Source organism: Suncus etruscus, chromosome 5, assembly GCF_024139225.1.
Source record: "Suncus etruscus isolate mSunEtr1 chromosome 5, mSunEtr1.pri.cur, whole genome shotgun sequence".
NCBI classification, from domain to species: Eukaryota; Metazoa; Chordata; class Mammalia; order Eulipotyphla; family Soricidae; genus Suncus; species Suncus etruscus.
The window spans coordinates 77597026-77618879 of record NC_064852.1 but is presented as its reverse complement, the minus strand read 5'-3'; the positions used below and the strand labels follow the sequence as shown (position 1 = coordinate 77618879).

The window sequence follows — 21854 nt, the reverse complement described above, 5'->3', positions numbered from 1 at the left end:
CAGACAATTAAACCACAAGTTTCAGCAGGTGGTATTGTTTAGGTATTTTCACAAAGTGTTTCCTTTGTCATTAAAAACTAACCTGTAATCTCTCTAGAGTAAGATGGTGTATTGTTTTTAAAATGTTGGAGTGGATTGCTCCTTTACTAGAACAAAGAGTGCTTTTGTCTAGTTGGTCATGGGAGGGTCTTTGAATAAATTTGGTAAACAGTGACTTGTGAATAAGTAAAAGCAAGAGCACAGATGGTATTCAGTTTTCATTGTAGGTTGGGTTTAACTGTCCTCTCCAAGGTGTTTGTGCCTGTGAAAATTACAAAGAGAAATTTATTTTAATTGTCTGAGGTACATAAAAGGTATAGAATTGGATGTCTAATTCAGCATGTGTCTCAGAATCTAGAGAGCAGGTACTTAAAAATTTGGTGAAGAGAAAAAAGGTGTAGGACAAATTATTATGTATTAAATGAGGTATTTTTATATTAAGCCTTTTAGAAACATATTTATTTCTCTGAAAATTATGCAAACCCTTAGTTCATTCACAAATATTTGTAATATAGCAGAAAATAATATCCAGTGAGCTCCTTAATTTTACCAAGCAAAAAGAATATTTCACATGTGTCAGAAACTGATCTCTAAAGAAATACTTTTAATGTCTATGTTGTCAAGCAACGAAAGAGGAAAGACAATAATTTATAGTGTTTTTGGTAAACTTACATCAAAGGGACTTTGAAATACTGACTTCTTGGTTACATTTATTTATTTATTTATTTATTTTTGTCACCAGGGATTAAACCCAGTTTCTCTTATATGAAGGGAATGGGTACATTCTCTTTCTTGCACTCATATGTCAATATATCTCTTATTTTCCTATTACTTTCTTTAATTCTGTGATACAAGTTTATGTTTTTTTCTCTTTTTTTTGGTTACATTTCTGGAACCATATGTATGATTCTTACACATTAACATTTTTAGGAAAATATTAAAAAAGTTTTTTGTTATAAGGAAAATTAAGGGAACAGACACTAGTGAATTTAGTACATTTTGCTAATTCCCTTTGAAGGACCACCCTATCTTTTCTTAGTACACTAAGATTTTTTTCTTAGTACACTAAGATAAACACATAGCTGGTATTTATATTTACCTTCTGCCTTACCTACTGTTGGGTCACCAAGTAACCCAAGCTGAATGTGTACAATGGAATACCAATAAGTATACTTATTTTTGCTCTCTGGATGGTTTGCAGGCACAAAGAAGACTACACACACACACACACACACACACACACACATATTTTCTTTTTCAAAATGATATTTTCTTTATTATCTTGGAACTTATACTAAAGACTGATAAAGAATAATGGAAGTCTAAAGAAGATATTATTTTTAAAATGCTCACAATCAAAGAAAGAAATCAAAAATAAAGAAATGAAGATAGGAATAAACAATTTCAAATAGAATACAATAAGAGAGAAGGAGATAGCTTAAAGCACTGGAGTGCATGCTTTGCATCCTGCAACCCCAGTTTCAGTTCAGTTTCAGAAATTACGTTATCTCCCAAGTACCACCAGGGGCAATTCCCAATCCAGGAGCACATTCTGAGTATGTCATGGCATGGCAGTTGAATATGGCTCAAAAACAAACAAACAAAAGAATATATGATGAGGTAACATCCAATGATATAATCAAAACAATTTGATGGGCTCACCAAAATTATTATATTCCAAATTTAAGAATTTTAAGATAACTGCAACAGATAATTAAACCTAGTTGCTCTCTGCATTTTAACTGGTGAAAAGGAAAGTCTAGAAGGCACATAAATGTTTATTACTCGCTTGCATAGCACAATGGTGGAATGATTGAAAGTGTGGGCTCAGTTGTGACCATGACCTAGCACACCTACCTACTCATGGTGTCTACAGCAAGACAATTTCAGAGAAGTTGGTTTTCTTCACGGTAACTTACGGTCACAAATACGAAGCAACTACAGAAACGTTTGTTTGTAATTGGACCGTTTGGAAGAATGACAATAAATTCTCAGCAAAGCATTGCATGTTCTGAGATGTATTTTGTTAAAAATGTCTACTTTAAATTCATAAAGTGTCTTTTTGGAAAGAATGAAGTAACTAAAACATAGTCAAACACAAAAATGAGAAATCCATGTGTTAGACCAAACAATTCTTTCTGTGTCTTTGCAGGACCCTGGCATCCAAATAACAATGAGGCATAAGCCTGCCCATATAGAAAACACAATCTATGGTGTTCTCAAACACTAACTTAATGCTGTGTGACAGATAGATATTATAAGGCGTGCTGGGGGAAAAAACAAGCAGTCGCCACTTTCGCCAAGAGTAGGGCAGGTTAATCTACAGGGAAATAACAGGATATAAGCCCCTAATGTAAGTGTTATATACTGCCAAGAAAACCCACCAGACCTGTTTGCAGGGGAAATGGGAATTGTTTAAGCTAACGAAGTACTCAGCAGTACACACCTCTTCCTCACCCTTTCTTCCAGTTAGATGTAAACTATATAATTCTATTGTAAGCTGCCACGGCAGGACTCTGACAGCCTTTGCAGACTTCACTTGGGAATGCCCCCCACCCCCTCCTCCCCAATAAAGATTCCAATGGGTCAAATCTGTCTCTGCCTCTAGATTTTTCTATCTGGGTACTTTTTAGATATGAGTGCTAATGTGAAGAAGCATTGGATAGCTGGAAAGGATGAACCACTTCATATTGCTGCTCTGCCAGTCACTCATAGGGTTACATTGGGTGAGCACTTTCTATGACTCATTTTTCCTCAACTGTATAATAGGCATAATAGCAATGCCCATTTCATATATTGTTGTGAAAAAGGAAAACTTAATATACCATAGAACAAAGTTTGACACATAAAAAGTTTTTGATAATTATGAACTATTATTACTGTTTCTACTATTGAGGAATGTGGGAGGAGCTATTCATTTCCTGGAATAATAACAAATATATAGGAGAAAAAAATTAAGAAAAATGACAAGAAAGGTTGAATCTTAATTAAAAGTTGATTAGAAGTTTCACAAGTGGATTAGCTGTTGTTTAGAGAAAAGGAGGACACTATTGTAACTGAAGCTTCCAAACTTATTTTAAAAAGAAACTAAGCAGCTGGAGCAGGGAGGGCTTTTTCTTTACATGCGCTCAGTATCTCATATGGCTCCCTAAACACCACTAGTAGTAAGTCCTTGGTGCAGAGTCAGGACTAACCCCTAAGAACCACCGGGTGTGGCCCCCAAGCAAAACAAACAAACAAACAAAAGTTTAAAAGAAACTTTGCAAGTAAATTATAAGCGTATTGGCAAGATATAAAGAATTAATCTCACAATTGAGACTTTAAAGCAAACACTTCATTATATTTTATGAGCTGTGGCTCTTACAATATAAAAAGAGCTGTGCCTTTTCAAAGGCAAAGACCACATGTGGTTGGTCATTTTACATTTGCCAATATCTGAAAATAAAATCAACGTGAATTTCATATTAATGTGTCATTTCCTCATAACATACTTTCTGCCAATAAGAAACAGGAGTCACAAGCCTGCTGATGTCAACCAAATTCATTGCCATGAACCTTCTCATCACATCAGTGAGTCTCTGTGTTGAGACAATTTTGTTTCTCAGGGAACAATTTCTACACTAGTATTTACCCCACAACTCTGATTGATGACATTTTTTACTAAGTCAAGCAAGTCTGTATTTAGGGATTGAGCTCAGGAAACTACTGAAAAAAATTTTTTTGAAGGATTTTTTTTTTTGCCTAAATAGACAGAAGCAAGGCATATTTATTTTATTTTAAAGGGTATTTTAGTTTTAAAAGATAAAGTTTATGACATCTGCAATTACTTAGAAGACAAGTCTTCCATAATGGAGTCTTCTATAATGGAGTCTAAACAATAAAAAGAAACATGACAAATTCATCTGTTTGTACTTCAGCATTTAGCACTCCCCAGCAATTCAACTATACTGTCACACAGGGATTGGAGTTTCAGGATAAATGCAAAGTAGTTTCATACACTATCAGTTTGAGGAGAATATGTCTAATACATAATGAAGGTTCTATTTCTCCTTCCTATATTTCCTTTGCTGCTTTTAGTTCCTGGAATTTTAAAAATAATAGATTCATTTGTATATTAGAGAATTGTTTTTTATTTTTATTCTATGTTTGAAACTTTTCCTTAAACATTATAAACTTAGGGTTATGATTGGGTATATTTAAATCCTGCATTAAATGAATAATTCAATAATTTATTAAGTTATTAAATTTACAAGATATTTGGTAGGGTGTTTGCTTTGCATGCACTAACCTAGGACAGACCACAGTTCGATTCCCCGGTATCCTATGTAGTCCCCAAATCAGGAGCGATTTCTGAGCGATAGCCAGGAGTAACCCCTGAGCATCACTGGGTGTGGCCCAAAAACAAACAAAAAAGAAAAACAAAATATGAAGATCAAAATTATATAAAGCATATTTTCAAATCATTATGAAAAATATTAGCAGTAAACCATAAATAGAAGCTGGAAAAAATTAAATATTTGGCCACTAGATAACACATGATAAATAAGTATTGGGTAAATAAATCAAAGAGAATAAATATTCCCAGAAAGAAATGAGAATGAAGACATAAGCTATCACTACATATGGGCAGAGCAAAAACTGACAAAGAAAAATTAATGAAAATACAGGCTTACATCAGAAAGCAAGGAAAAGCTCAAATAAGCAGTCTAAGCCATGTCTTAAATGACTAGTAAATGAGAGCAACTTATTCTAATGTTAGTAGAAGAAATAACAAAATTAGACAGGAAGTAAATGAGATAGAAATTAAAAAATAAAACCACTGACACCAAGAGCTGGTTCCTTGAAAAGATAAAGAAGACCAATGAAAACTTAACTGGGCTCACAAGAGAAAAATGAAATAAAACCCTAACAAATAGAATGGTAAATAAAAAGGGAAAGGTTCTTACAGATACCATTGCACACAAAGGTTCATAAGAGACTACTCTGAAAAAAAGTATGCAACTACGTTGCAGAATCTAGGGAAAAAAAAGGCAATCTCTCCAAGCTGAGTCAGGGGAACGTATAAAAGTTGAACAGACTAATTACAAGCAAGGGAATTGAAACAGTAAATCAAATGTCTCTCCCAAAACATAGCTTAGATACAGGTGGTTTTACTAGTTCTGCCAAATCTTAAAAAATTACCTGTTCTCAAATTCCTCCCCAAATTACCTTTCATTCTGAAACTTTTCCAAAAATTAAAGAATTAGAAATTCTTCCAAACAATATTTAAGGGTACCACATTATCTCCAAATCAAAAGCAGATAAAATGGGCACTTAAAAGCAATAACTATAGACTTTAACATTCCAATGAATATAGATGCAAACAGTCTTAAGTAAATCATATCAAATTGGATTTCACAATATTTCAATAGGATTTTACATCATGACCAAGTGGAATTTATTTTAGAGGTGCAAGAATGGTTCAGCAAGTGCAAACCAATTAATGTAACCAACAGAAGGAAAAATAATTGTATAAGATCATATTAGTAGATACAATGAAAGATTTTGACAATATTAATATACATTTATAATCCTCTAAATAGACCCTTAAAAATGGGGATAAAAGAAACATACCTCAACACATAAAAGCCCACAAACAGCAAACCTATAGCTAATATCATACTCAATGGTAAAAAGCTGAGTTTTTTCTTTTAAGTTCAGATTTAAGACAAGGACATCCACTCTCACACTGTTGTTCAACATAGTATTGGAGCTAGACATTTAGCTCTGTGATAGGGTACTTGCCTTGAATATTGAAGCCCTGGGTTTGATACCCATTACAACTACAAATACTGTTGAAGAGAATGTTAAGTGGTACAGCTTCTATGGAAAAAGCAGGAAGATCTCTAAAGTAAAAAGAGAAATTGAACTATTATATGATCTAGCAATTTTACTCCTATTTATTAAAGCACACAAAGTTACTGATTTCAAAAATATGTACTGCTGTTTATTGAAGTGCTATTTATAATTGGCAAGGTCACTGGTAACTGAATAGATAATAAATGTGTAAATATACACAAAGAAAATTATTTTGCTATAAAGAAAAGAAATCTAACCTTCCGATACAGTATAAAGGGGTCATGAAAATCAGAATAAGTTTAAAGAAGAAACACAAATACCTAATTATTTTATTCATATGTGATATATACAGGAACAAAACCAGGGAGAAGACAATGACCAATAAAAATGAACTGTGAACCAGAGGTTTCAAGGATGACAGGAAGTAGCTTGAAAGAGTCCACTGAACTGTGATGGAAGGACATTAGCATTTTGTTGGTGTCTTTGGCATGGAACTATTATCATTGTAACCATTAATCATATAAACATTTTTTTTACCCATATAAAGAATCATTAGCTCAATTAAAAAGTAATTTAAGTCTTGAGGAAAGTAATGCTAAGGTGAAACCTGATTCCAAATACACCTAGAATTTACATTATATAAATATATTTCATTTGGAAGAAAATAGAAAATTGACTTTGATGAAATCTTAAGAAATAGGTTCCTCTAATGACAAATCATCACTATTCTTTATGTATTTCATAGAAGAATACATCCTTTTTACTTTTTACTTGTCCATGACCACACTGAGACTCAAATCCAATCTTTCAAGTGGCTAAGCTAATTCAAAGCAGAAGGGAAAAACTATCTAATAACTAAATTAGAAGAAAATTTCACAATTTAAGTCCTGATAGATCATATGCCACAGAGATTGGCACACATCACAAAAAACAAGAACAACCATTGCTGGCATGGATGTGGAAAGAAAGGAGCTCGCATTCACTGCTGGTGGGAATGCCATTTTGTTCAGTCTTTTTGGAAAACAATATGGATAGAAAAAAACTGGACATTGAGCTCCCATATGATTCAGCAATAACACTCCTAGGGATATACCCTAGGACAACAAAAACACAATACAATAATGTCCTCTGCACTCCTATGTTTATAGCAGTACAATAGCCAGAATCTGGAAACAATCCAGATGTCCAACAACAGGTGAATGGCTAAAGAAACTGTGATATATCTATACAATGTGTTGCATAAAAGCCCTTTGGATGGGCCGGATGGTGGTGGATGGTGATGGAGGGTGAGAGGCCTTTCTCCTCCAGCCCAAAAGCACATATATGCAACCCCCTCCAGCTGGTGGGTCTGCACCATTAGGATAGCTTCAGGGAGAAAACTCACAGGCAAGCTTCTTCAGGAGATATCATCTTTATTCAGCCCTGGTCAACATGTGTGGCCTAATATCTTAAACCTATTTAAGCATGTCCTTCTCAGCTTGCCCTGCATCTTAGCTTCTTTCAGCCATCTCTCCTCCATCAATCCTCTAATTCCCCCACCACCACCACCACCACCACCGGCCTTCTGGCCAAACCTTTTGAGACCTCCCTAAAACCCCTCCCATAAATGGGCAGGTCTTTCTTGTAGGTAAGGTTACACAGGAAGAATGGGGGGGGGGGTTAACAATCTCCCCCTCCCTGAATATAAATGAATGGTAGTAAGCTTTTGTATTCCTGACTCCGCCTTTAGCCAAAGGCGGGTAATATTCCCATAGCAACAAAGTTTAAAGTGTAAATTAACATATCAGCCCTTTCCAAAAACATAACTTTTCTGAAAAATACACCTATAACTTAAATTTTTCTTAATGCTTTTTTAACCAAGCACTATCCTGGAAGTTCCTTGTTCCTATTTTTCTAAATACTATTTAACAGCATTTTCCCTGGAACTTTCTTGTTCCTATAATGCCATTTAACCCTTTTCCTGGAACTTTTATGTTCCTATTTAACCTTTCCCTACACACAATTACAAGATCATTTATACAGATCATACATTTTGAAAACGGGCTTCTACATCAAAATACACAGTAAAACATTATGCAATTTGGAACATTAATTATGGAACATTAATTAGTTAACATTAATTAATTAATTAATTGAAACATTAATTATGGAAAACTATAAAGCACATTTAAATCAGCAAGAAAATGACTTAGATCAAAGTTAGATGCAGGCGGTTTTAAATCAGATTTTTTAGTTGGGCTACACTGTTACCTCCCCTCCCCTTTTCTTTGTACCACCACCTAATTCTCCAAACGTGAATACACTGTGGACTTTTATCCCATCACCAACACCAATTGTCCAGACTCTGGGCTTCTCTTCCAGGGAGTCCCAGGCTTCGGGTCTGGGCCGGGAGTCACGTGCGCCAGCTGTCTCTGGCCTGATAGGCAGCTTCTCTGCCACAGGTAGGGCACTCTCCCGCTGCACTCAGGCCCTGCTTATCTGCTATCAGGGAGGGAGCAGTCTGGTGCTTTTTGGTGAAAGTGATCCGCCTAAGTTTAATTTTTTGCAAGTGGCTAGCCAGTTGTGCCAACACCACTTGTTGAAGAGGCTTTCTCTGCTCCATTTAGGATTTCCTGCTCCTTTATCAAAAATTAGATGGTTGTATCTCTGGGGAACATTTTCTGAGTATTCAAGCCTATTCCACAGATCTGAGGACCTATCCTTATTCCAATACCATGCTGTTTTGATAACTGTTGCTTTGTAGTACAGTTTAAAGTTGGGAAAAGTAATTCCTCCCATATTCTTTTTCCCAATGATTGCTTTAGCTATTCGAGGGTGTTTATTGTTCCAAATGAATTTCAAAAGTGTCTGATCCACTTCTTTGAAGAATGTCATGGGTATCTTTAGAGGGATGGCATTAAATCTGTATAATGCCTTGGGGAGTATTGACATTTTGATGATGTTAATCCTGCCAATCCATGAGCAGGGTATGTGTTTCCATTTCCGTGTGTCCTCTCTTATTTCTTGGAGCAGAGTTTTATAGTTTTCTATGTATAGGTCCTTCACATATTTAGTCAAGTTGATTCCAAGATATTTGAGTTTGTGTGGTACTATTGTGAATGGGGTTGTTTTCTTAATGTCCATTTCATCCTTATTACTATTGGTATATAGAAAGGCCATTGATTTTTGTGTGTTAATTTTGTAGCCTGCCACCTTGCTATATGAGTCTATTGTTTCTAGAAGCTTTTTGATAGAGTCTTTAGGGTTTTCTAAGTAGAGTATCATGTCATCTGCAAACAGTGAGAGCTTGACTTCTTCCTTTCCTATCTGGATTCCCTTGATATCCTTTTCTTGCCTAATCGCTATAGCAAGTACTTCCAGTGCTATGTTGAATAGGAGTGGTGAGAGAGGACAGCCTTGTCTTGTGCCAGAATTTAGAGGGAAGGCTTTCAGTTTTTCTCCATTGAGGATAATATTTGCCACTGGCTTGTGGTAGATGGCCTTCACTATATTGAGAAAGGTTCCCTCCATTCCCATCTTGCTGAGAGTTTTGATCAAGAATGGGTGTTGGACCTTATCAAATGCTTTCTCTGCATCTATTGATATGATCATGTGGTTTTTATTTTTCTTGTTATTGATGTTGTGTATTATGTTGATAGATTTACGGATGTTAAACCAGCCTTGCATTCCTGGGATGAAACCTACTTGATCGTAGTGGATGATCTTCTTAACGAGGCATTGAATCCTATTTGCCAGGATTTTGTTGAGGATCTTTGCATCTGCATTCATCAGTGATATTGGTCTGTAATTTTCTTTTTTGGTAGCGTCTCTGTCTGGTTTAGGTATCAAGGTGATGTTGGCTTCATAAAAGCTATTTGGGAGTGTTTCTGTTTGTTCAATTTCATGAAAGAGTCTTGCCAAGATTGGCAGTAGTTCCTCTTGGAAAGTTTGATAGAATTCATTAGTGAATCCATGTACAAAGGTAAAATCCAAATGGATTAAAGACCTCGATATCAGCCCCAAAACCATAAGATATATAGAACAGCACATAGGCAAAACACTCCAGGACATTACAGGCATCTTCAAGGAGGAAACTGCACTCTCCAAGCAAGTGAAAGCAGAGATTAACAGATGGGAATATATTAAGCTGAGAAGCTTCTGCACCTCAAAGGAAATAGTGCCCAGGATACAAGAGCCACCCACTGAGTGGGAGAAACTATTCACCCAATACCCATCAGATAAGGGGCTAATCTCCAAAATATACAAGGCACTGACAGAACTTTACAAGAAAAAAACATCTAACCCCATCAAAAAATGGGGAGAAGAAATGAACAGACACTTTGACAAAGAAGAAATACGCATGGCCAAAAGACACATGAAAAAATGTTCCACATCACTAATCATCAGGGAGATGCAAATCAAAATAACGATGAGATACCACCTCACACCCCAGAGAATGGCACACATCACAAAGAATGAGAATAAACAGTGTTGGCGGGGATGTGGAGAGAAAGGAACTCTTATCCACTGCTGGTGGGAATGCTGTCTAGTTCAACCTTTATGGAAAGCGATATGGAGATTCCTCCAAAAACTGGAAATCGAGCTCCCATACGATCCAGCTATACCACTCCTAGGAATATACCCTAGGAACACAAAAATACAATACAAAACCCCCTTCCTTACACCTATATTCATTGCAGCTCTATTTACCATAGCAAGACTCTGGAAACAACCAAGATGCCCTTCAACAGACGAATGGCTAAAGAAACTGTGGTACATATACACAATGGAATATTATTCAGCTGTCAGGAGAGATGAAGTCATGAAATTTTCCTATACATGGATGTACATGGAATCTATTATGCTGAGTGAAATAAGTCAGAGAGAGAGAGAAAAACGCAGAATGGTCTCACTCATCTATGGGTTTTAAGAAAAATGAAAGACACCCTTGTAATAATAATTTTCAGAGAAAAAAGCTGGAAGTTCCAGCTCACCTCAGGAAGCTCACCACAAAGAGTGATGAGTTTAGTTAGAGAAATAACTACATTTTGAACTGTCCTAATATTGAGAATGTATGAGGGAAATGTAGAGCCTGTTTAGGGTACAGGCAGGGGTTGGGTGGGGAGGAGGGAGATTTGGGACTTGGGTGATGGGAATGTTGCACTGGTGATGGGTGGTGTTCCTTTTATGACTGAAACCCAAACACAATCATGTATGTAATCAAGGTGTTTAAATAAAAAAAAAAATTAAAAAAAAAAAAAAAAAAAGAAAGTGATCCGCCACTGCTTATCCCCTCTGGGCAGTTTTTTGGAAGCAGGTTTTTCCACTGCTGCTGCAGTTTCTCCACTGGGCACATCTGGATGTCCATTGTTCAAAGTGATCCAAGCTGCGAGTCCGAAATTTCAAAAGTCGAAATCCAGATTTAGGCTGAAAGTCATACTCAGTAAATCAGTCAGCACTTAATAAAGTCTTTTTTCTCGTTCTTTTCCAATCAAGGCTCTTCATCAGTCTTTGAGTAGGCTGAGGTCTTTGGAAAATGGACATTTTGCAACAAAGTCTCAGTCCTGGGCCTCGGATGGGGGTGATTCAAATTTTCACCTCCCCTATTTCATTGGCCCTTCTGCCCCAGAAGGGGTCTTGGCCATCTTTGAAAATGGCTCCAAGTGGCCCAAAGTTTTGGGCTCACTGCAGCTGAAAAGAGCCAAAATCAAACTCAAGAACAAAAACCTCACCATGATGTCTTGATCCAGGGTTCAAATCCACATTAGGGCACCACAATGGAATACTGTTTAGCTCTTAGAAGAAATAAAGTCACAAAATGTGCTTATATATGGATGAATTTAGAGACTTATGTAGAGTGAAATAAATCAGAGAGAGATAATAACAAAATAGTCTCACTCATGTGGGATTTAAGAAAAAAAAAGCATTTGTATTTTTTTAGCCATTTGTATTTCTTTTATACAAATTGTATATAATTTCATTTTATACAAATACAAATGGCTAAAAGGCACATGAAAAAATGCTCCACATCACTAATCATCAGGGAGATGCAAGTCAAAACAACTATGAGGTACCATCTCACACCACAGAGATTGGCACACATCACAAAGAATGAGAACAAGCAGTGCTGGTGTGGATGTGGGAAAAAAGAATTCTTATTTACTGTTGGTGGAAATACTGTCTAGTATTTATGAAAAGCGATATGGAGATTGTATGGGTTGAGTTCCCATACAATCCAACTATACCACTCCTAGGGATATACCCTAGGAACACAAAAATACAATACAAAAATCCCTTCCTCACACCTATATTCATTGCAGAATTGTTTACAATAGCCAGACTCTGGAAACAGCCTAGATGCCCCTCAATAGATGAATGACTAAAGAAACTGTGGTACATAGATACAATAAAATATTATGCAGCCATTAGAAGCGATGAAGTCATGAAATTTTCCTATACATGGATGTATATGGAATCTATTATGCTGAGTGAAATAAGTCAGAGAGAGAGAGAGAGAAAAACACAGAATGGTCTCACTCATCTATGGGTTTTGAGAAAAATAAAAGACATTTGTGTAATGGTTCTCAGAGACAAAATAGAGGAGGACTGGAAGGTCCAGCTCATGACTTGAAGCTCACTACAGAGAGTGATGGGTGCAGTCACAGAAATAATTACACTGAGAACCATATAACAAACCATCATAACAAAATATGACTGAAGGAGGGAAGTAGAAAGCCTGTCTAGAGTACAGGCTGGTGTGGGGCAGGGAGGAGGGACACTTGGGATAAAATAAAAAAATAGATAGTTTAGGAAATATAAGAAGGTCTTAATATAAGAAGACAAAAAAAAAAAAAAGAAATCGTAGCCAAAAAATAGTGATTTATTAAAAAAAGGAAAAAGAAAAAGAAAACAGTATAATAATAACACCCAGAGACAATAGAGATGAGAGCTGAGAATGGCCAGCCCATAATAACAAGATTATCACAAAGAATGGAAAGTGCAGATAGAGAAATAACTACACTAAGAGCTACCATGACAATGATAGAGAGAAATGCAATGCCTATCATGAAGACAGGCAGGGGGTGAAGGGAGGTAGGAAATTGGGAGGTGGGGGTCAATGGTGGTGGGAAAGCTGTTCTGGTGAAGGGGGTGTGCATTTTATGGCTGAAACCCAATTATGAACATGTTTGTAACCATTGTGCTTAAATAAAAATATTTTAATATTTTAAAAAATCCTGATAAATGCCAGACTTTACATGAAACCAACTACTTATGTGCATGTTAAATAACTCAGAAGATTTTATGTAGAAATCAGAATTATCTAGTTCTTGGTAATTCTGATAGTGAAGCAATAATGATTGACAGCCTGCCTTAAGATGATCATTGAGAGATAAGCAACTGTTGATTCTCTGGAGCACAAATTCTCTGTTTTCAAATATTCAGAGGATGTGTGGAAACATATCCCATTGATTTATGGGTGCAGTGTCTTTCCAGGCCTCCTAGTTATTTTACTGAGATATGGGATAAAAATTGCAAGTTACATAGTTGCCCATGCCTTACTATATTTATAATATTGAGTATTTGTAGTTTATGTCTTAGATTTATTTGAAATGTTTGGTCTTGATGATTTGCTCAAAGTTTCCTGCTACTCGACATCCCATAAATCTGTGATCAACTATCAAAGTAGTTAAAAATTTTAGTCCACATAATTTGGTTAGACTATTTGATGTTTTTTTCTGTTAAGCATAACTTTAAATCAAAATTATCCTGTAAATATCATATACTTGTCTCTTTTTTCTGAAATTTAACTTGACAATCTTTTTTATTATGTTGTTTATTCACATTTACTGTAATATTTTAAAATATATTCATGTCTACTATTTTATTTCCTAAAATGTTTCATATCTTTACCTCCCATAAATACTTCATATTAAATGGGAATACTTTCATTAGGTAAATATTTTTAAAGTAATATTTTAATTTTTAAAATAATTTTTACCACATATGTGCATATATATATTTTATTGGCTACTCTTGGATTTATCATGCATATTTTACCTCATAAGTATTAGCTTTTTATTTATACCAGCCTAATCCCATACTAATATAGTTAAAATATATATCTCTATGTTATTTTTTTCTTCTTTAATAACATTATTCTTTAACATATTGCATCTCTGAATGTGGAAAACTGAACATATTTAAATTATTATTTTGTAAAGTTTTAAGGCCCTTCCACATAATCTTGAGGGAGATGCAGATAAACAATAATGAAATATCATCTCACATCACAGAGATCACACATACAAAAAATAAGAACAACAAATGCGGGGCCAGAGAGATAGCGCAGCAGTAGGGCATTTGCCTGTCATGAGGCTGATCCAGAGCAAACTTCAGTTTGATCCCCAGTGTTCCATTAGGTCCCCAATTTCAGGAGCAATTTCTGGGCACATAGCCAAGTGTAACCCCTGAGTGTCAACCAGGTATGGCCCAAAAACCAAAAAAAAAAAAAAAAAGAACAACCAATCTGGCATGGATGTGGGGAGAAATGGACTCTCATTCACTACTGGTGGAAATGTCAACTGGTCTGTACTTTTTTGAAAACAATATTAACATTCCTCAAAAATCTAGAAATTTAGCTATCATGTGTTAGCAATACCAGTCCTAGTAATATACCCTACGACCTCAAAAATACAATGCAGAAAAGCCCTCTGCATTCCTATGTTCATAATGGTACTGTTCACAATAACCAGAATCTGGCAGCAACCCAAGTGGTGAAGAACAGATGAGTGGCTAAAGAAACTGTGGTATATGTACAAAAAAGTTTTTATTTCTTGCTGCTTTCAAAATTCTTTTTTTTTTCTCATCAAGCTCTAGACATACTTATTTATAAAGAGTCTAATATGAGAATAAAATAAAGAGTTGGGAGGCCTTGGGTGGTAGTTAATGTTTTTCTTTTTTTTAATTAAATATAATTTTTATTTTAATCATAGTGGCTTACATATCATTGACAATAACATTTTAGGTACATATTAACATAAAATCAGGGGAATTCCCATCACCGAATTATCCTCCCTCCACCTCCATTCTCGTCCTTCTTCCCATAACCTCTTCCTTTAGCCCCAGGGCTGCTAGAATAAATGGTCCCCTCTGTGCCTAGCTTACTACTTAGTGGTCTTACACCTATTTGGTCTTGGTACCTCCCTTATTCCCCCACCCCAATTGGGAGGCAGGATTTGTTTGAGACATCTGATAATTTAATTGCAATATGTCACATCAATAATACGAATTTTTCACTTCCTTCTTTTGGGGATATTCTGGATTTCAGTGTTTCCTTCCAGAGATATTGGTTGTTTCAGCATTATTTCTTTGAATAAACTTTCTGATCCTTTTAGTCTTCCTCTTCTTTTTAAGATATTTAAAATGTATATATAATATACAGGGTTTTTTGTTGTTTCTGAAGCTTCTTCATTCTTTTTTATTTAAAATTTTATTATTATTTTTTCAATGCTTTTTTGACAAGATTTCTAAACCTGTCTTCAGATTTTCTGTTTTTCTCCTTCCAATTGACCAGTTTGCTCTTAAACTTTTCTATTAAGTTTTTTAGTTCAAAGTTTTTTCAGTTCAGATATCTTTTCCAACTGTATAATTTTTTTGTTTGTATTTTGGATAAACAATCCTTGAAGTTCTTAGGAGACCAGGGATTATTCTCAGTGATGCTTGGACCAGCAGTATCAGCCTTTTGATTCAGTGCTCATTCTATTGATATGCTCCTACACTTTTCAGGGTTCATATGTTAGCAGAGATCCAACTGTGAGCTTGAAGTATGCAAAGCATGTAATTTTATTCGCTTAAGCTACCTTCTAAGCTCATTTGATATGTTTTTATATAACCCCTCACTCCACTAATTATTTTTATTTTGTTCATGTATTGTTCTTTTGATCTAATGATCAACTTTATGCAATTATTTTACTTACCCTAATTTCTATTAGGGAAATTATATAACTCTATTATATTGAAATCTGTTTCTAAATATACATATGTATTTTTAAAATTTGGAACATTTTATTGTTTATTTACCTTGACTTTCCTTGACTACATCTCAGACATTATAGCCTTACCCTTCAGTTCTTCCAGAGTAGACAATCTTTGATTTGTCTCTTCCAGACACCACCTAGACTGTAAGCTACCTTGATTGTTCTTTGTAAAAAAAAAATCTTGGGAAATAATTTACTTCACAGATTAAACCAATAAAATTTGTATTACTGAGTTAGTTTGAGATTTGCTCTGACCTTAGGCCATCACTCTTGGGTTACCCTGCCATAAAAGGGGTCGTTCTTTTAAGGGCAAAGGAATCAGTTAAGAAAAGACTACCCTGTTAACTATCATTTAGATGTAGTTGCCCAAGGGAGTAAAAAATCTCCAGCTCAGTGTGGGGGAGACTTTTTCTCCTGGCTATTTCTCTGAGAAGCTGGGCTGCATTTCCGGATGGATTACCAGGGAAAATTGTTGGCTGGACTAGCCATTTCTGCTACCATCTAGCTCTTCCTACCTTTTTTTTTTCTCCTCTCTCTGATTGAATCCTAGCGCTCTCTCTCTCTCTGACTCTTTTCTGTCTCTCTCTGACTCTTTTCTGTCTCTCTCTGTCTCTGTCTCTCTGTATCTCTGTCTCTCTCTGTCTCTGTCTGTCTCTGTCTCTGTCTGTCTCTGTCTGTCTCTGTCTGTCTCTGTCTCTGTCTCTCTCTGTCTCTGTCTCTCTCTGTCTCTGTCTCTCTCTCTGTCTCTCTCTCTGTCTCTCTCTCTGTCTCTCTCTGTCTCTCTCTGTCTCTGTCTCTCTCTGTCTCTCTGTCTGTCTGTCTCTCTCTCTCTCTCTCTCTCTCTCTCTCTCTCTCTCTCTCTCTCTCTCTCTCTCTCCTTTTCTCTTCCCAGGAGTTGGCTGAAATGGTCCCTGGCTTCCCTACCCTGCCCTTGGCCTAAATCAGGTCTCCAGAGAAACCTTATCAGAGTTGTGCCTACTCGGCCTCTGACAGGTGGCAGCTCCTGGCGATAATAATTCATATATCCCTTTTTATTTAGATCAAACTCTTTGGCATAGAAGTATATATCTATATAAATGTATGCATATATTATAGAAAAAATCTAGTAGTACTCACCCTGGCAGCACATATACTAATATATGAACAATACAGAGAAGATTAGCATAGCCTCAACTCAAGGATGACACACACATTCATGAAGCATCCCAGTTTTTTTTAAAGATTAAAAACAGGGGCCGGAGCTATAGCACAGCGGTAGAGCATTTGCCTTGCACGCTGCTGATTTAGGACGGATCTGGGTTCGATCCCTAGCGTCCCATATGGTCCCCCAAGCCAGGAGTGATTTCTGAGAGTATAGCCAGGAGTAACCTCTGAGCATAACCAGGTATGCCCCCCCTCAAAATAGACAACTTTAAATTTAAAAAAATTTAAAAACAAAACTAGTAATTTTTCCATTAATCATATCTACACTGTTTTTTTAAAAAAAAGTCCTTAGATTTTAACTCTATACTTTGACTGAAACTGAAGTCACGCTTTACTGAAAGAAATTAGAAACATTCTTTTTTCATGACTCTTCTCTTTTCAGGCAAACTTCAGAGCACTAGGGAATGAGGAAACTAGCACATTTATCTCTGAGTCATATCCCTACTTGGCTGAGAGCTCAGTAGAGGGTTTTCTGTTAATCTCATGTCCTCTCAGCTTATCTTTCTCAGTATAGGATCACCAATTTATTACCTGGACACAAAAATTTGGGTTCCAAGTATTGTCATTTATTTATTCATCTATTTTTCTTAGGTTTGAGGCCACATTCAAGGTGTTCAAGGATTACTCCTCGGTCTGCACTCAGAAATTACTCCTGGTGGCTCCCTAGAACCATATAGATTGTTGAAAAACAAAGATGGGTCAATTTTGTGTAAGGCAATAGTTCTATCTACTATACTATCTATCCATTCTCCAGGATTCTAATGATTCCTAGTAGTATCATGCTTCAGCAACACAGGTAGAATTTGGATTGAAGAAGGGAATCCTTATCCCTCAATTTAATCACAACAACCGTAGTTGGAGACAGATACGAAAGACTTATGTCTTGTTTGAATATATATATTCAATAAAACCTCTTAATATTTCCTTCTTCCAGGGACCAGAATAATCGCACAGCAACTAGAGCATTTGCCTTGAGCCAGCTCTTATAATGACTATTTCACATATAAAAATTTTGTTTTATATAAATATATACAATATTTTATATATTTATAAGAGCTGGAAAAAGTCAAATCTATTTTCTTAACTAATAATCTGCAATAATTTCTTTCTTTCTGAGTTAGGAAGAATAAAGTTTGTTTGGGGTTATACCTACTGGCACTTGGGGTTACTCCTTGCTCTAATAGAAGAAACCCAGGTCAGCTGGGTTCAAGGCAAATGCTCTGGCTGTTGTGCAATTGCTCTGGTCCCTGGAAGAAGGAAATATTGAGAGATTTTATTTCAAATATCAGAGACTCATGTTTTTCCTAAACTTTAGGTTTTTCTTGAATAATTTTAAATGCTGTAACTGTTTTTGAATGATCTAAATATTTTAAATGTCTTTAAACACTATAATTTAACTTCCTATGTATTCTAACATTTTATTTCTATTTTCACTGGCTTCTCAGAGAAAAACAGGTAACTGAACTCTTCAAGTTGTCATGAAAAGTGATAAAGAAATTTCTCCTTTTATCACTTTTGAAAGTAATATTGTCACCAAACTTAAAAATATATGACTATGTTAAATGTGTGAAGTACATTGGAATGATATATCATTTTTATTAGTTACAGAATAAGGATGTTACACAATAATAATGAAAACATCCATGCCAACAAGATGTCAACTTTCTAATATGTTGTCTTCCTTGTTTTTACAATCACACTTAATCAACAGTTACTACTTCTCTGTTATACCAGCTGACTAGAAATGAAAATGTTATAAGCACTCAAGTTTATTTTGTTCTGGAGAAATAGTATCTATGAGAGGCCATAAATCTTTTCCTCAAAGGTTATTAAGTAAAGGAGATTGAGGTAGGGATGGAAATGGAACTTGTGTCTAAGCATTAGGGAGGCAGACATGTTATAAATGATTTGAAGAACAATGCATTCTTCAGGAATTTAGACTCATACAAAGGATTGGAAAGTACTAATCTAATTCTTTAACTCGCTGTCTCCATATGTCTAATAGGTCTCTGCTGTGGCATAGAACACTACAGTCAACAATTACCTAGTTGCACTCAATGGTTTAGTTTAAGATGATGAAGTTGCTTATTACTGCTACTCTAGGAAGTCCCATGGTGATCCAGGAATTGTGCAAGTGCCATAGTTAGGAATTTTCATCTAACTATGAAAGATAATCAAAAAAAAAAAAAAAGATAACCAGAAAGTCTCATTAAACTTTGGTAATTTGGGTGGTATTTCACCTGGAGGCAAGTTTTTCTGAAGAACTTGAGGCAAGTTTTCTGAAGAATTTATAGATTGGGTTTCTTAATGAGTTGAGAAACCAATTCCATTATTGTTTATCTTAAAAGAATAAGATTACATATCAAAAATAATTTTATATCCGGGCCGGGTGGTGGCGCAAGAGGTAAGGTGCCTGCCTTGCCTGTGCTAGCCTAGGATGGACCGCGGTTCGATCCCCCGGTGTCCCATATGGTCCCCCAAGCCAGGAGCGACTTCTGAGCGCATAGCCAGGAGTAACCCCTGAGCGTCACCGGGTGTGGCCCAAAAACCAAAAAAAAAAAAAATTTTTTTTTTATATCATAAAATTGATTCAAATTATAAAGAAAATCTAGTTTTGCTTTCTTTATTCTTTTTATTTATTTAGTTTTGTCTCTACCCTTCTATTGTTATTGTAGCAGTGTTCCAGAGTCACACAATTGATTGTAGAAGCTCAAACACTGTGTGGTACTGCTGAGTACTGATCTCAAAGCCTAACTTCTGCAAGGCAGATGCTCTTACCTTTGAGTCATAATCCTGACCCCACTAATAATGCATTATTATGGTGATGATAATTAGATAATATTTTTTTATAGTTTCATTTACATTTCTTTTTTTTGTTTTGTTTTGTTATTTTGTTTTGTTTTGATTTTGGGCCACACCAGGTGGTGCTCAGGAGTTACTCCTGGCTATCTGCTCAGAAATAGCTCCTGGCAGGCATGGGGGACCATATGGGACACCGGGATTTGAACCAACCACCTTAGGTCCTGGGTCGGCTGCTTGCAAGGCAAACGCCACTGTGCGATCTCTCCGGCCCTCATTTACATTTCTTAGCTAGTCTACTAATGTAATGAAGTCAGTGAAATATTTCTCTTCATGCTTTTTTTTGTTTTGCTATATAGTTCATGTATGAAGAAATCATGATTTTTAGCAGTTTGCATCTATCATGCTTTTTTAAGCCATCTTATGAAAAATCAAGCCAATTATGAAAAACTTCTATTATTTGATATTTTCTAAGTGTTGCACATTCTTAAACTTATGGATCTCTTTGCATATATAACCTTGCAGTTCACATCTAAACTATTTAATGTGACTATTTTGCTGTTTTGAAAAAAAAAATAACTAGCTAGCAATAGCTATTTCAAAATGTTGCAGTGCAGGTCCAAAGAATAAGGTTTAATGCCAGGGCATTAACTAAACATTAAATAACAATGATAAAATCTTCAAAACATAAAAAGGTTGTAACAAGGTGATGTAAGTAAACACTGTGACTGCCTTCCAACTAAGAAAGTGAAACTGATACAATCAACTACTAATTACCAAAATATTTTCTATAGTTAACTTTGAATGTCATTTCCAAGGACACTTTTGAATTGTGATTTCTTACCCTGAGGTAAATATAAATGATTTTTAATAATAGTATTAAAAAAATAAAACCAGAGGCTGGAGCAATAGCATAGTAGGTAGGGCATTTTCTTGCATGCGGCCAACCTGAGACTGACATGGATTTGATCCCATAGGTCCCCTGGCCTACCTAGAGAGATTTCTGAACACAGAGCCAGGAGTAACTCCTGAATTCCACCAGGTGTGGCCTATCCCCCCACCACAAAAAATAAAATAAAATAAAAATGAATCATGAGCAAGGATTGACTTGGCCATTCCAAAAAAATAAATCGATTAGTTGTATAAAATCTAAGCTTGGATATTTTTTTGTCCATATTATTTAAAAATGATACTACTTTCTCTTTTATTCAGTGTCGTTGATAATCACAAATGCCAGTGGAATGTGTTAGGGAATACTCAAATATAAGTGAATTATGAAGGTTTATTTAATCATCTACAAATTAAAATGTGTAGGTATAGACTAAAGTTATATATTTCCTTATAGACTAACCTAATACAACAACTTATCAACAAATAATATCATTTCAAAGAGATGGTGAACTGATTCTAAATTCATAGATGATTGATAAACTGCAACTTCCATAGAAATTTGTGTTTGTAGTGAACTCCACTCAAAAACTGTGATTCAACCAGGTAGGTTGAGAGATAAATTAGATGAGTGTTCTCAAGTGTGGAATACAAGATGATAGGGACTGAAGAGATATTACAGTGGACAGGGCACTTGCTCAGCATACAACCAACCCAGGTTTTGATCCCTAGCATCTTATATGGTTCCTTGAGTCCACCAGGAATTATTCCCAAGTGTAGAGCTAGAAATAACCCTTGAGCACATCCAGGTGTGGCCCCCAAACAAAAACAAAAACAAAACAAAACCAAAGAGTGTCATGAAATATTGGTCATGCTTTTCTGTTCTTGGTGGTAGGGACAAGATGCAATACTTTGTTCCAATTTTGTAAGAAAAATATTCATGGTATGTCATAAGCAGAAAAGTCCTAATTATATTATTTATGTTGTGGTCACTTGAATCCTTGTACCATTTATAACCAATTCTTTTCATCATGTGGGAATCACTATAGGCTGCAATGTATTTTTCCGTTG

The 21854-nt window shown here is 35.6% G+C and overlaps 1 non-coding gene across 1 annotated transcript; it reads left to right on the top strand.

Moving 5' to 3' along the window:
* Positions 1–17001: 17001 nt before the first annotated feature.
* Positions 17002–17108, top strand: LOC126009773 (U6 spliceosomal RNA). The gene has a single exon (XR_007495980.1). It is a non-coding gene; the product is annotated as a U6 spliceosomal RNA (small nuclear RNA).
* The last annotated feature ends 4746 nt before the right edge of the window (positions 17109–21854 follow it).